The sequence below is a fragment of the Balaenoptera musculus genome, chromosome 11 (genome assembly GCF_009873245.2).
Source record: "Balaenoptera musculus isolate JJ_BM4_2016_0621 chromosome 11, mBalMus1.pri.v3, whole genome shotgun sequence".
Lineage (NCBI taxonomy): Eukaryota > Metazoa > Chordata > Mammalia > Artiodactyla > Balaenopteridae > Balaenoptera > Balaenoptera musculus.
The window spans coordinates 52,606,625-52,620,528 of NC_045795.1; the positions used below are offsets into that span (position 1 = coordinate 52,606,625).

Below are 13,904 nucleotides of genomic sequence, written 5' to 3' on the forward strand. Positions count from 1 at the left end.
GGCTACCCTTTTTAAGCAAAATTTTGAAGAAGGATTTGAGCCAGATTACCAAAGCAGACATCTTCATTGTTCGTTAATTCCACAACAAAGTGAGTGAGTGCTACAAATTCCCCACCTCATGGAGCTTAAGTGTTGATTGGTTTTGCTAAGATAAATGATGTCTTCATACTTTCAGTCTGTCTTAGGCTTACATTTTTACTTCATATAGCAGACTTCTTTGTGACAGAGCAGACTGTTGTTCCTGTTCTCATTGAATTCCTATTTACTTTCAGTCTTACTTCATCAATAGGTGTGAATTCCTTGAGTTTATGATAATCTTATTTGCTTGCAGCCAAGGTCATTTTCTCTTCTGCCATTTTTTACTGCATCTGTTACCACCCTCTTAAATTCTCTGCTAGCTTCCATTACTGATCATATCAAGTGAAGCTTCAGCTTACCCTCTGGAACCGTTAGCAAACCTGGAACTATGTGATTTTTTTATTTTTATTTTTTAATGTTTGTTTGTTTGTTTATTTATTTATTTTGGCTGATCCTGGTCGTAGTTGCGGCACTCGGGATCTTCGTTGTGGCATGCGGGATCTTTTAGTTGCAGCGTGCTGACTTCTTAGTTGCGGCATGCATGTGGGATCTAGTTCCCCAACCAGGGATTGAACCCAGGCCCCCTGCATTGGGAGCATGGAGTCTTACCCACTGGACCACCAGGGAAGTCCCTGGAACTATGCACTTTTCATCTCTCTATATCACTTTGAATCCACTCAGAAAAAATCTGAGTTTTTTTATCTGATCATCTTATTGCTAGTTTTAAGACTACCCGATATTATTAATTCACAGGTCCCTTCTGCTACCCATTTTTAGTTTGTTACTTAACAAGCTTTTACATTTGCTTTTTCTATCCAGCTTTCACTTATAAATTAAAGATAGACGAGTTCTCCCTCTCTACCTTTCACTCTCACACAGTTCAACAAATAGTTTGTAATTTTACTGTTCCTGAGGAGTCAGTTATATAATGCTTACAACAATGGGAAGATATAGTTTGTTGTAATCTCTATATCTGTTGGTGAGTTGGGTTCTCCTTGCATGTATTTGTCCTTGTTGTTATTGTCTCTATTACTTTTGGAGCCAAACTTGCTTGAGATTTCAGCTCTCCCCATTTACTAGTTGTGTGACCTTAAAGTGACTTCACTCTCTGGGCCATAATTTCCCATATCTGTAATAGTAATAGTTCTTACCTTAGGGGGTTGTTGGCTGGCTCTGAGTACCTGGCGTTCAATAAATGTTAAATAAATGTTATCTCTTATTATTATTTTTAAAAAATATTTATTATTTATTTATTTGACTGTGTCAGGTCTTAGTTGCAGCATGCGGAATCTTTCGTTGCGGCACACGGGCTTCTCTCTAGTGGAGGCACATGGGCTCTCTAGTTGTGGCACGGGCTCTAGAGTGCACAGGCTCAGTAGTTGTGGTGTGCAGGCTCATTAGTTGCAGCACATGGGCTTAGTTGCCCCGCAGCATGTGGGATCTTAGTTCCCCAACCAGGGGTCGAACACGCGTCCCCTGCATTGGAAGGTGGATTCTTAACCACTGGACCACCAGGGAAGTCCCTCTTATTATTATTAATTAACATCAATTTTGGATCTCTGAAAACTTAATAAATACTGTTGACAGTGCAGTTGGTTTTAATACAAACAACTGAAAAAAGCAAGCTGTCCTGATATGGATCTTAACATATGCTACTGCTAACAGTCTCAGTAAAAAACCTGATTATTAAGTAAGTTAATGTAGCCCGGTGCTTCATTTCATCAACCTACACTAATTCAGTCTCAATGGAAATTGCATACTACCATCTGACATTAAACTGACAACTACTGGAGCTTGAGCAGAGTAGTGGTGGTATTATGACAACTGTTAATTATTTTGTATTATAAAAAAGGCAGTCTCCTGGAAGGAACCATTCCTCTTTTGAGAAAAGTCTTATATGAGCAAATATTGGCTCACAACTCAGATTATAAATTTTAATATTAATTTGTTTGACCTTAAGTTTTTACTTCTGTTATGGTTGCTCTCAGGCGCTAGTGATGAAATGAAAATGCATGTAAACTTCATAGGAATAGGGAGCGCTACATGCAGTAAATATTTTAAAACGTTCTGAGAAGACATGGCTCTTGTTAGTAATAAATAATAAAGAAACCTCTTATTAGACATATTTTTAAAAACTAAATCACCATTATCTGTATAATTTTCTTTCCTTTTAAAAAAATGCATGTGGGGACTTCCCCAGCGGTCCAGTGGTTAAGACTCCGAGCTTCCAATGCAAGGGGTGCGGTTTCTATCCCTGGTTGGGGAACTAAGATCCCACATGCTGTGCGGCATGTCCAAAAAGTGAAAAAAAAATAAAAAGTATGTGGATCCATGACAAAATTAAATCCTGATCATATTTGTTGGCTTGATGAAGGAAGGTTTGATTGCCTCAAACAGGAGAGGTGAGGCTAATCATTTTGGGCAAATGGAATCAACTACATAATTACCTATAATTTGGCAGTTTTACTAGTTTGCTAGGGAAAATTATAAAATGACAGTAAAATTACAAGCTATTTGTTGAACTGTGTGAGAGTGAAGGATAGAGAGGGAGAACTCGAATATCATTTTTTTTTTTAAGATTTTTTTTTTTTGCGACATTCCCTCCATCGCTACTTTTTTTTTTTTTTAATTTATTTTAATTAATTTGTTTATTTATTGGCCGTGTTGGGTCTTCGTTTCTGCGCGAGGGCTTTCTCTAGTTGCGGCAAGCAGGGGCCACTCTTCATCGCGGTGCGCGGGCCTCTCACTATCGCGGCCTCTCTTGTTGCGGAGCACAGGCTCCAGACGCGCAGGCTCAGTAGTTGTGGCACACAGGCTTAGTTGCTCCGCGGCATGTGGGATCTTCCCAGACCAGGGCTCGAACCCATGTCCCCTGCATTGGCAGGCAGATTCTCAACCACTGCGCCACCAGGGAAGCCCTCGAATATCTTTTAATTTATAAGTGAAAGCAGGATAGAAAAAGCAAATGTAAAAGCTTGTTAAGTACAAACTAGAAATGGGTAACAGAAGGGATCTGTGAATTAATAATATTGGGTAGTCTTAAAACTAGCAATAAGATGATCAGATGAAAAAAAAAACTCATAGATTTTTTCTGAGTGGGTGTTCTTGCCTGCTGGTTGGTTGCAGCACTCCATGGACTTTTTCAAGGACTGGTACCTACACCTCCTGCTGCCTGTGATGCCTTATATATATTCCAAGGCAGCCTAACAGGTAAGATGATCTTTTGGGGGTACATATTACAAATTCATGTTTAAACATCTATGCAGATTTTTCTTTTTTGTTAAAGAGGTTTTTTTGGTTTGTTCATTTTTATTGTTGTTATTTATTTATTTATTTTTTACCTTGCATGAGGCAATACAGGACCAAATTAATGTGTGTTGAAATCAGATGCAGAAGCTTAAAGGCCCTTCCTCTGTATACTATTATGTACTATTTTAGGGTTGACATCTAAGTCCAAATCATGGCAGAGGCAAATCTTCCTTAGTCTCGGTTGGGGTTATGCTTATACATTAGAACTCTGATGATGCCTTTGGATTTTTAAATCTACACTCAGGTGGCATGAAACACCAGTAGAGCTCCACAGATAGGAAGGATAGAACTAGTACATTCTACTCCAGAGCTTTATCCCTGGAGGGTTATGTTAGAGACCTGTTAATTTAAAAGCTGTGAATTCAGTAGTTAAAACAGAAAAGATTGGGAAGTTTGATTCTTTGAATAGTAAAATATGGCAAAATATACCATACCAAAGTTAAACAGCATAGTGGTAGGTGAAATGATTCGAATACGCATTATAAGCACAGGCTATCTTCTTCAACATACACACACACACACACACACACACACACATACATCAGTTCTTAAAAATTATTAAGAATGAGGTGGATTAGCTCTTAGAAAAAGTTTGAAGAGGGTCTGAACAAAGGAAGAAATACAAATGGCCAATAAATGTATGAAATTCCACTCGCTGCGAGTGGAATTGCTGGGGGTCATAGACTGTACAAGTACTTAACTTCATATAGTAATCTTGTTTTTCCAAAGTGGTCTTATCAATTTGTGTTCATACGAACAATGGCTAAGAGACTCAGTTGAGTTGTTCCTTTCAAAAATTTAGTGTTTTTAGATGTCTTAAGTATAGAATAGCATCTCATTGTGCTCTTGATTTGAATTTCCCTGAATTGTAGTAATGTTGAGCATCTATTTGTATATTTATCAGTCACGTGTATTTCCTCTTCTGTGAGATGCTTGTATATATTTTTTGCTTATTGGGTTGTTACTGGTTTGTAGGAGTTGTTTTCTTTCCCTTTCTTGTTTTTAGTACTACTGTATCATCTACATCTTTTCATCCAGTTTTTTCAAATAGTGTCTCCATTTAATAATCTTTATAAGAGGATAATTTGGGGTTTTAATGATTAAAACAAGTATTCTATTCACTGTGATTATTATTATTGTGATTATTATTGCAATTTTCTATTTTTTAATTTCTTTTTTATCTTACTAATTTTGCTTCTCTCCTCCTTAAAACCTTTCCTGTTGCCTTTAGTGTAAAGTCGGCATAAATTGTTATGACTTAAATTATTCTCCCAGAACTGTCCACTTATTATCTCTTACTCTATCTCATCTCTCACTCTTTTCCAACTTCCTTGTAAGTCTGGCAACTCTGAGTTACTTCCAGTCCCTGAAAATGTCATTCTCTAATTTGTTCTCTCCCATGTTCACTCTCCTTCTTGAAAGTGCCAATCTTTTTTTTAAATTTATTTTTTATTGAAGTGTAGTTGAATTACAATGTGTTAATTACTGCTGTACAGCAAAGTGATTCAGTTATGCATATGTGTACATTCTTTTTCATATTCTTTTCCATTATGGTTTATCACAGGGTATTGAATATAGTTCCCTGTGCTATACAGTAGGACCTTGTTGTTTATCCATTCTATATATAATAGTTTGCATCTGCTAACCCCAAACTCCCACTCCATCCCTCCCCTCCCCTCCCCCTTGGCAACCACAAGTCTGTTCTCTCTGTCCCTGATTCTGTTTCTGTTTCATAGATAGGTTCATTTGTGTCATATTTTAGACTCCACTTATGTAACATCATATGGTATTTGTCTTTCTCTTTCTGACTTACTTCACTTAGTATGATAATCTCTAGTTGCATCCGTGTTGTTGCAAATGGCATTATTTCATCCTTTTTTATGGCTGAGTAATATTCCATTGTATATATGTACTACATCTTCTTTATCCATTCATTTGTTGATGAGCATTTAGGTTGTTTCCATGTCTTGGCAATTGTGAATAGTGCTGCTATGAACATAGGGGTACATGTATCTTTTTGAATTGTAGTTTTGTCTGGATATATGCCCAGGAGTGGGATTGCTAGATCATATGGTAATTCTGTATTTAGTTTTCTGAGGAACCTCCATACTGTTCTCCATAGTAGCTGCACCAACTTGCATTCCCACCAACAGTGTAGGAGGGTTCCCTTTTCTCCACACCCTCTGCAGCATTTGTTATTTATAGAGAAAGTGCTAATCTTTTGCTCACCCCTTCTTTTACCTAGTTCAACCTAAGGCTTTCCCTAAGTTTAGGGCCATGTTCTCTCCCTCTTGAGTGTGTATATAGGTTCTTTAAACATGTTATAATTTCTTGTGTTTGTCCTGGATTTTATGTTGCATAACACAGTAAATCTAATCTTTTCTTTAAAAAATTGAGATTTTATATATATATATATATATAATTGACATAGGTGTATGATATAATGATTTGATATTTGTACATACTGCACAATGATCACCACGATAAGTCTAGTTAACATCTGTCACCGTACATAGTTACAGAGCTTTTTTTCTTGTGAGGAGAACTTTTAAGATTTACTCCCTTAGCAGCTTTCAAATATGCAGTACAGTGTTATTACCTATAATCACCATGCTGTATGTTACATCCCCATGACTTATTCATGTTATAACTGGAGGTTTGTACCTTTTGACCCCCTTCACCCATTTTGCCCACCCTCCCACCACCTCTGGCAACCACAGATCTGTTCTCTGTATCTATGAGCTCAGTTTTGTTTTATTCCACATATGTAGATTCCACATATAAGTGAGATCATATGGTATTTGTCTCTTTCTGTGTGACTTATTTCACTCAGCATAATACCCTTGAGGTCCATCTGTGTTGTCACAAATGGCAAGATTTCATTCTTTTTTATGGCTGAATAATTTTCATATATATATCTGTATCTCACATTTTTTAATCCATTCATCCATTGATAGACACTTAGGTTGCTTCCATATCTTGGCTGTTGTAAATAATGCTACAGTGAACATGATAGTGTGTACCTTTTGGGTTATGTTTTCATTTTCTTCATATAAATACCCACAAGTGGAATTGCTGGATCATATGGTAGTTCTATTTTTAAATTTTTGAGGAACTGCCATACTGTTCTCCATAGTGGCTGCACCAATTTATATTCCCACTAATAGTACCCAAGGGTTCCTTTTTCTCCACATCCTCGCCAATACTCATTTCTTGTCTTTTTGATAGTAGCAGTTCCAGTAGGTGAGAGGTGATATCTCCCTGTGGTTTTGATTTTCATTTCCCTGATGATTAGTGTTGTTGAGCATATTTCATGTACCTCTTGGCCATTTGTGTGTCTTCTTTGGAAAAATGTCTATTTAGATCCTCTGCCCATTTTTTAATTGAATTTTTTTTTGCTATTGAGTGGTATGAGTTCTTTATAGATTTTGGGTATTAACTCATCAGATATATGGTTTGCAAATATTTTCTCCCAGTCAGTAGGTTGCCTTTTCATTTTGTTGATGGTTTCCTTTGCTGTGCAGAAGCTTTTTAGTTTGATGTAGTCCCACTTGTTTATTTTTGCTTTTGTTGCCTTTGCTTTTGGTGTCAAATCCAAAAAATCATCTCCAAGACTTAGGTCAAGAAGCTTACCCTCTATGTTTTCTTCTAGGACTTTTATGGTTTCAGGTCTTACATTCAAGTCTTTTCATCCATTTTAAGTTAATTTTTGTGGTTGTAAGACAGGAGTCCAGTTTCATTCTTTCACATATGGCTGTCCAGTTTTCCCAGCACCATTTATTGAAGAGACTGCTCTTTCCCCATTGTATGTCTTGGCTCCTTTGTCATAAATTAATTGACCATATATGTGTGGGTTTGTTCCTGGGCTCTTTATTATGTTTCATGGATCTATGTATCTGTTTTTATGCCCAGAACATTGTGTACATTAGTACATATGTGTGTATGGGAGTATGTGTATTGGGCATGTTTATTTGTATATGGGAATGTATCTCAATGTATACTTATGTGTGTGTGTGTGCATATGTATGTCTGTGTGTGTGAAAACATTCAAGGCAGAGGAAACAGCTTGCAAAAAATCATGCTGTATTTGGGAAATCTTGCACAGTTTAGTTTCCTTCTTCTCTTGGTCCATATATATATTTATTTGTGCTTAGTTGGAAGTGCATAGAATGTAGCATTTTCCTCTGAGCTTTTTCCTACCTAACATTTAATGATTACTCTCCCCTATTACCACATACTTTTCATAATTACCACTTCCATGGCTGCTTAATAGTCCATGGAGTTTATAAGTCATGATTTACTTAACCTTTTTGTTGCTTTTTAAAAATTTTAGATAATGCTGAAATAATCACTTAAAATTTTTTGTTTTGTTGAATTATTTCTTTATGATAACTTCCTGAAGAGGAATTACTGGATCAAAGGAGGAGAACATTTTTACAGCTCTTGATAAAGCCAGTGTTTCCAAAGGTGGTAACAGTTTTTAAAAAATATGTATTCGACATATAACATTGTATAAATCTAAGGTGTACAACGTGTTGATTTGGTACATTTATATATTGTAATATGATTGCCATTGTAGTGTTAGCTACCTACGAACACCACATAATTATCATTTATTTTTTGTGATGGGAATAATTAAGTAAGATCTAGTCTCCTAGCATGTTTGGTCTTAATACTACAGTATTGTTGTCTGTAATCACTATACTGTTTATTAGATCTCTAGGACTTACGTATCTACTAGTTGCAAGTTCGTATCCTTAACAACATCTCTACTATTCCCCCTCCCCCCAGACCCTGGTAACCACCATTTTACTCTGTTTTTATGAGTTTGTCTTTCTTTTAGGTCCACATATAAGTGATATCGTACAGTATTTGTCTTTCTCTGACTTATCTTACTTGGCGTAATGTCCTCAGAATCCATCCATGTTGTCACAAAGGGCAGAATTTTCTTCTTTCTCATGGCTGAGTAATATTTCATTGTAAGTATTACCACATCTTTATCTGTTAATCGGTTGACAGGCACTTAGGTTGTTTCCATATCTTGGCTCTTGTAAATGATGCTGCAATAAACATGGGAGGCCATATATCTCTTCAATATCGTGTTTTTATTTCATATACCCAGAAGTGGAATTGCTGAATCATATGGTAATTCTATTTTAAATTTTTTCAGGAACATTCATATTGTTTTCTGTAGTAGCTGAACTAATTTACATTCCCACCAACAGTGTACAAGCGTTCCCTTTTCTCTACATCTTCTTGTCTTCTTGATGACATTGGTTTTATTATTTTCTATTTTTTTCTTTGTTTTCTTTTTTAACAGTTTCCACTCCTAGCTTTTTAAATCCCATTCTTTGTCTTTCTTTGGGTTAACTGTGTTTTCTTTAGCTTACCTAAGTTGGACATTTAGCTCGTTATTTTTCAGCTCCCTCATCTAACAATAGATAAGTTCTTTGAGCGATAGTCTCAAAGCTCTACTTCTGTTGAATTTCACAAGTTTTGAAGTTTAGTGTTTGTTTTTGCTATTCAGTTTCAAGTATTTATCAATTTCCATTATTGCTTCTTTGAAACATTTTTTTCTTAAAAATGTTTTTATTATGAAGTATAATATATAGTTGGAGAACCACACAAAACACAAATATTAGACAAATACCCTAGCCATCACTTAGGTCAATAAATAAAACTTTGCCAGTCACCAGAGAAGCACCTCCATTTCTCATCCAAATGATAACTGCTTCCCTCTCCAGAAGTAACACTTTCTTGACTTTTATAGCTATCACTGTATTTTCATTTCTTTATAGATCTATCATCCATATGTGCATCCCTAGTCATTACAGTTTAGTCTCGCCCATTTTTTTTTTTTTTGGCGGTTCTATAACTTTATTTGGCAATCAGCTGTTAGTTCTCATCCATATCAACTGTCTGTAGATTTTTGAAAATGGTGACAAGTACGTAGGTAACCAACATATAGAGCTTGTTTGGTGAATCTTCATCTTCATTACATTTTTCTGGACAACCTCATACAGATACGGTATGGGACAGTCCTTATTCCTTCGGTCCAGACAGCTTTGTTGAGCCTGGTGTCAATGCGTACATCTGGCGTTTCCATCTCCTTCATGGCAAATTTCTGGATTTCTTTGAGTGCCTGAGGGGCACGCTTCTTGAAACCCACTCCATGGATGTGCTTATGAATGTTGATAGTGTATTCTGTGGTCACCACCTCATTGATGGCAGACCGGCCCTCCTCCTTCTTGCCACCCTTCTTTGCGGGAGTCATCCTGCTGGGCTCCAGTTGGAAAAAACAGCTAGTCTTGCTCATTTAATATATCTTTAAGTCTCTGATAATCAGCAGGTCTCCTGTCCATCTCTTTCTGTTCTACACGGTTTATCTGTTGAAGAACTTGGGTTATTTGATATGTATTGTGGAAGTTCCCACAGTCTGGGTTTTGCTAATTGCAGCCTCATGGTGCACTTTCAGCATGTTTCCTTTATCTGTATTTCTTGGAAATTGATAGCTGGATCCAGAGGTTTGATCAGACTCCAGTTCGATCCCTTTAGTAAGACTATGTGGTGGTGTGTTCTTTTATTAGGAGTTACACAATGTTTGGTTTCCTTTTTTTGTGCTGGCATCTATGTATGCTTATTGCCTAGATCATTAACTTATTGGGGCTGCAAAATGATGTTATTCTGATTCTTTTTCTTCATTTATTAGTTGGAATGCTTTTAAAAAAATTTTTATTGGAGTATAGTTGATTTACAGTGTTGTTAGTTTCAGGTGTATAGCATAGTGAATCAGTTATATATCCACTCTTTTTTTTTTTTTTTAGATTCTTTTCCCATATAGGCCATTTCAGAGTATTGAGTAGAGTTCCCTGTGGTATACAACAGGTTCTTATTAGTTATCTATTTTATATATAGTAGTGTGTATATGTCAATCCCAATCTCCCAAATTATCCCTACGCCCCTTATCCCCTGGTAACCATGTTTGTTTTCTACATCCATGACTGTACTTCTGTTTTGTAAATAAGTTCATTTGTACCCTTCTTTTTAGATTCCATGTATAAACGATATCATATGATATGGAATGCTTTTATAAAGAATTACTTCACTTCTGTTTGATTACACAGTGCTACAGTTTATATAGAAGAAAGGCAGGATAAACGCTTGACATTCTTTTCCTTTATTTACCAGTTTTCGAAATAATGAGATATGTGAAGGTACGACATTTGAGAAACAAAACGTTTTCATAGTTTCAACTAATCCTCCCACAAGATATATATTAATTGCAGAGGGAAAAAATGTAACTTTATAATGGGGCACTCTGGCAGAAATCATCTTAACCAAGTGATCAAAGTTGGCATCACCACTAATAGGACAAATGTCCACCATATGCCTCCTGATGTAATGCACAAGAAGAGCACAATGTCATTTCTGTGGCATTCCTGACAAAAATTATAACTTGAGTCTAATCATGAGGAAATATTAGACACACGGCAGAACATTCTACAGAGTAACTGGCTGTATGCTTCAAAAGTAGCAAAGTCATGAAAGATAAAGACTGAAAAAATGTTTTAGATTAGAAGAGACTAAAGAGACGTGGCAAATAAATGCAATATGTGATCCTGGGCCAGAGAAAAAAGTTTTTCTTTTGTTTTAAGGACCATTATTGGGACAGTTGACAGATTTTGAATAAGATCTATAGATTATAGTATTGTGTCAGTGTTAGTTTTCCTTGTTTTGTTAATTGTATTGTGTTTCTGAAAAAGAACGTCCTTGTTTTTAGGAAGTACTTGAGTATTTTAGGGGTAAATGAACATCGTGTCTACAACGTACTCTCAGACATTTCAGACACAATTACATATATGTAATTACTACATCAGACACAGATGATTTAATTGGTGAATGCTACCAAACATAAGGAAGAAATGATACTAATTCTCTACGTTGTCATCCAGAAAATAGAAGCAGAATAATTCCTAACTTATTCTGTGAAGCTAGCATTACCCTAATACCAAAACCAGAAAAAGACATTATAGAAAGGAAAAGTACAGAACAATATCTCTCATGAACATAGATGCAGAAGTCTTCAAAAAAAGTTAGCAAATCAGATTGAACAATGTATAAAAAGAATTATACACTATAACCAAGTGGGATTTATTTCATGCATGCAAGGATGCCTCAACATTCAAAAATCAACATAATCAATCACATCAATGATCTAACAAAGAAAAAAATCATATGGTCATATTAGTAGATGCAGAAAAAGTATTTGGCAAATTTTAACACTCATTCATGATTAAAAGTCTCATCAAACCAAAAATAGAGGGGAACTTCCTCAACTTGATCAAGAATATCTACAAAAAACCCCTAAGGCTAACAGTGTACTTAACGGTGAGAAACTGGTTGCTTTATCCCCAAGATCAGGAACCAGAAAATGATGTCCCCTCTTACTACACCTATTCATCACAGTACTGCTGAAGTACTACCTAATACAATTAAGTAAGAAAAGAAAAGAAGAAGTATACATTGGGAAGGTATACATTGGTTTTGTTTGTAGATTACACGATTGTGTATGTAGAAAATCCAAAAGAATTGACAAAATATTCCTGTAATTAATAAGCAGTTATATAACGTTGCAGGATACAAGGTTAATATGCAGAAGGTAATTGCTTTCCTATTGCCATTTCTGGTATTGTTCACCAGCAGTGAACAACTGGAAGTTAAAATAAAAAACAATACCATTTACATTAGCCTCAAAAAATGAAATACTTAAGTATAAATCTAGCAAAAGATCTATATGATGAAAACTCCAGCTCCAGTGAAAGAAATCAAAGAAGGTCTAAATAAGTGAAGAGATGTTACACATTCATGGGTAAGAAGACTCAATATTGTTAAAATGTTAATTCTTCCCAAGTTGATCTATGGAGTCAACACAATGCTGATAAAAAATACCACCGAGTTATTTTGTGGATATTGACGAATCTATTTTAAAGTTTGTATAGAAAGGCAAAAGACTCTGAAAGGCCAGTGCGTTACTGAAGAAGAACAAAGTTGGAGGACTGACACTACTGACCTATGAAGACTTAGTTTAGAGTTTTAGAGATCAAGACAGGGACTTCCCTGGTGGCAGTGGTTAAGAATCCGCCTGCCACTGCAGGGTATATGGGTTCGATCCCTGGTCCGGGAAGATCCCACATGCCATGGAGCAACTAAGCCCTTGCACCGCAACTACTGAGCCTGTGTTCTGGAGCCCACAAGCCACAACTGTTGAGCCCATGTGTCACAACTACTGAAGCCCGCGTGCCTAGAGCCTGTGCTCCGCAATAAGAGAAACCACCGCAATGAGAAGCCCACACACCACAATGAAGAGTAGCCCCCGCTCGCTGCAACTAGAGAGAGCCTGCACGCAGCAACGAATACCCACTGCAGCCAAATAAATAAATAAATAAATCTTAAAAAAAAAAAAAAAAAGAAATCAAGACAGTGTGGTTGCCGCAGACCGGCTGCAGAAAGCTAGAAGTTCCTGGCGGTGAGGGGTAAGGAACTGAAAAGCACCAGTATGGGGTCAGAAGGGCCAAGACAACTGATGGTTGCAAGGCAAGTCTATTCAAAGAGCATGAATGTATACATAGGTTCAGCACGGAACGAACACTAGGCAACAAATCAGTAAACCTTGTATTTCCACATAATTCTGTCGCCACTATCTATGCGCCACTATCTATGCGTCAGCATGCCTTATGGGCCATTCTTCGGAGATACAGACTTCCCCCTCAGGGCAGCACGTCCTTCTTCTGGGGAACAACCAGGGGCTCTTAGATCCAGAGCAGGCACCTGGAACGAAACTGGCCGCAAGCCATTTTCCTTTTTTACGCTCAATACCGCAGCGTCAGGAGTGCATACCAAGAAAGAGACAAGCAGTTCTCCGGAAAGCAGAAAGCTGAATAAGCTTACAGCTTGGGGGCCACCACATGTGGTGTTGGCAAAAGAATAGACAGCTCAATGGAACAGAATAGAGAGCTCAAAAATAGAGCCACACAAAGTCAGCTGATCTTTGACAAAGGAGAAAAAGCAATTTAATGGAGAAAATATATATTTTTTCAACAAATGGCATTGGAACAATTGGACATTTATATGCAAAAACAGAATGTAAACATAGACCTTACACCTTTCTCAAAAATCGACTCAAAATGGATCATAGGCCTAAATATAAAATCCCAAACTATCAAACTTTCATAAGAAAGCATAGGAGAAAATGTAGGTGACCTTGGGTTTGACAGTGAGTTTTTAGATAAAACCTCAAAAGCATGATCCGTGAAAGACAAAATTGATAAGTTGGACTTTATTAAAATTAAAAACTTCTTCTCTGAGAAGGACGTTGTTAAGAGAATGAAAAGCCAAGCCACAGATTGGGAGAAAATATTTGCAAAGACATGTATGATAAAGGATGGATGTCCACAATATACAAAGAACAGTTAAAATCCAACAAGAAAACAGACCAATTTAAAAAATGGGCAAAAGGT

General features: G+C 36.6%; 1 protein-coding gene and 1 pseudogene across 4 annotated transcripts in view; one reads left to right on the top strand and one right to left on the bottom strand.

Annotated features, from left to right (window-relative positions):
- The window catches only part of FBXL2 (F-box and leucine rich repeat protein 2), a 92,926-nt gene that overhangs the window by 19,572 nt on the left and 59,450 nt on the right, over positions 1-13,904 (top strand). The gene's annotated exons all lie outside the window — the stretch shown is intronic.
- Positions 9,283-9,670, bottom strand: LOC118903309 (annotated as a pseudogene).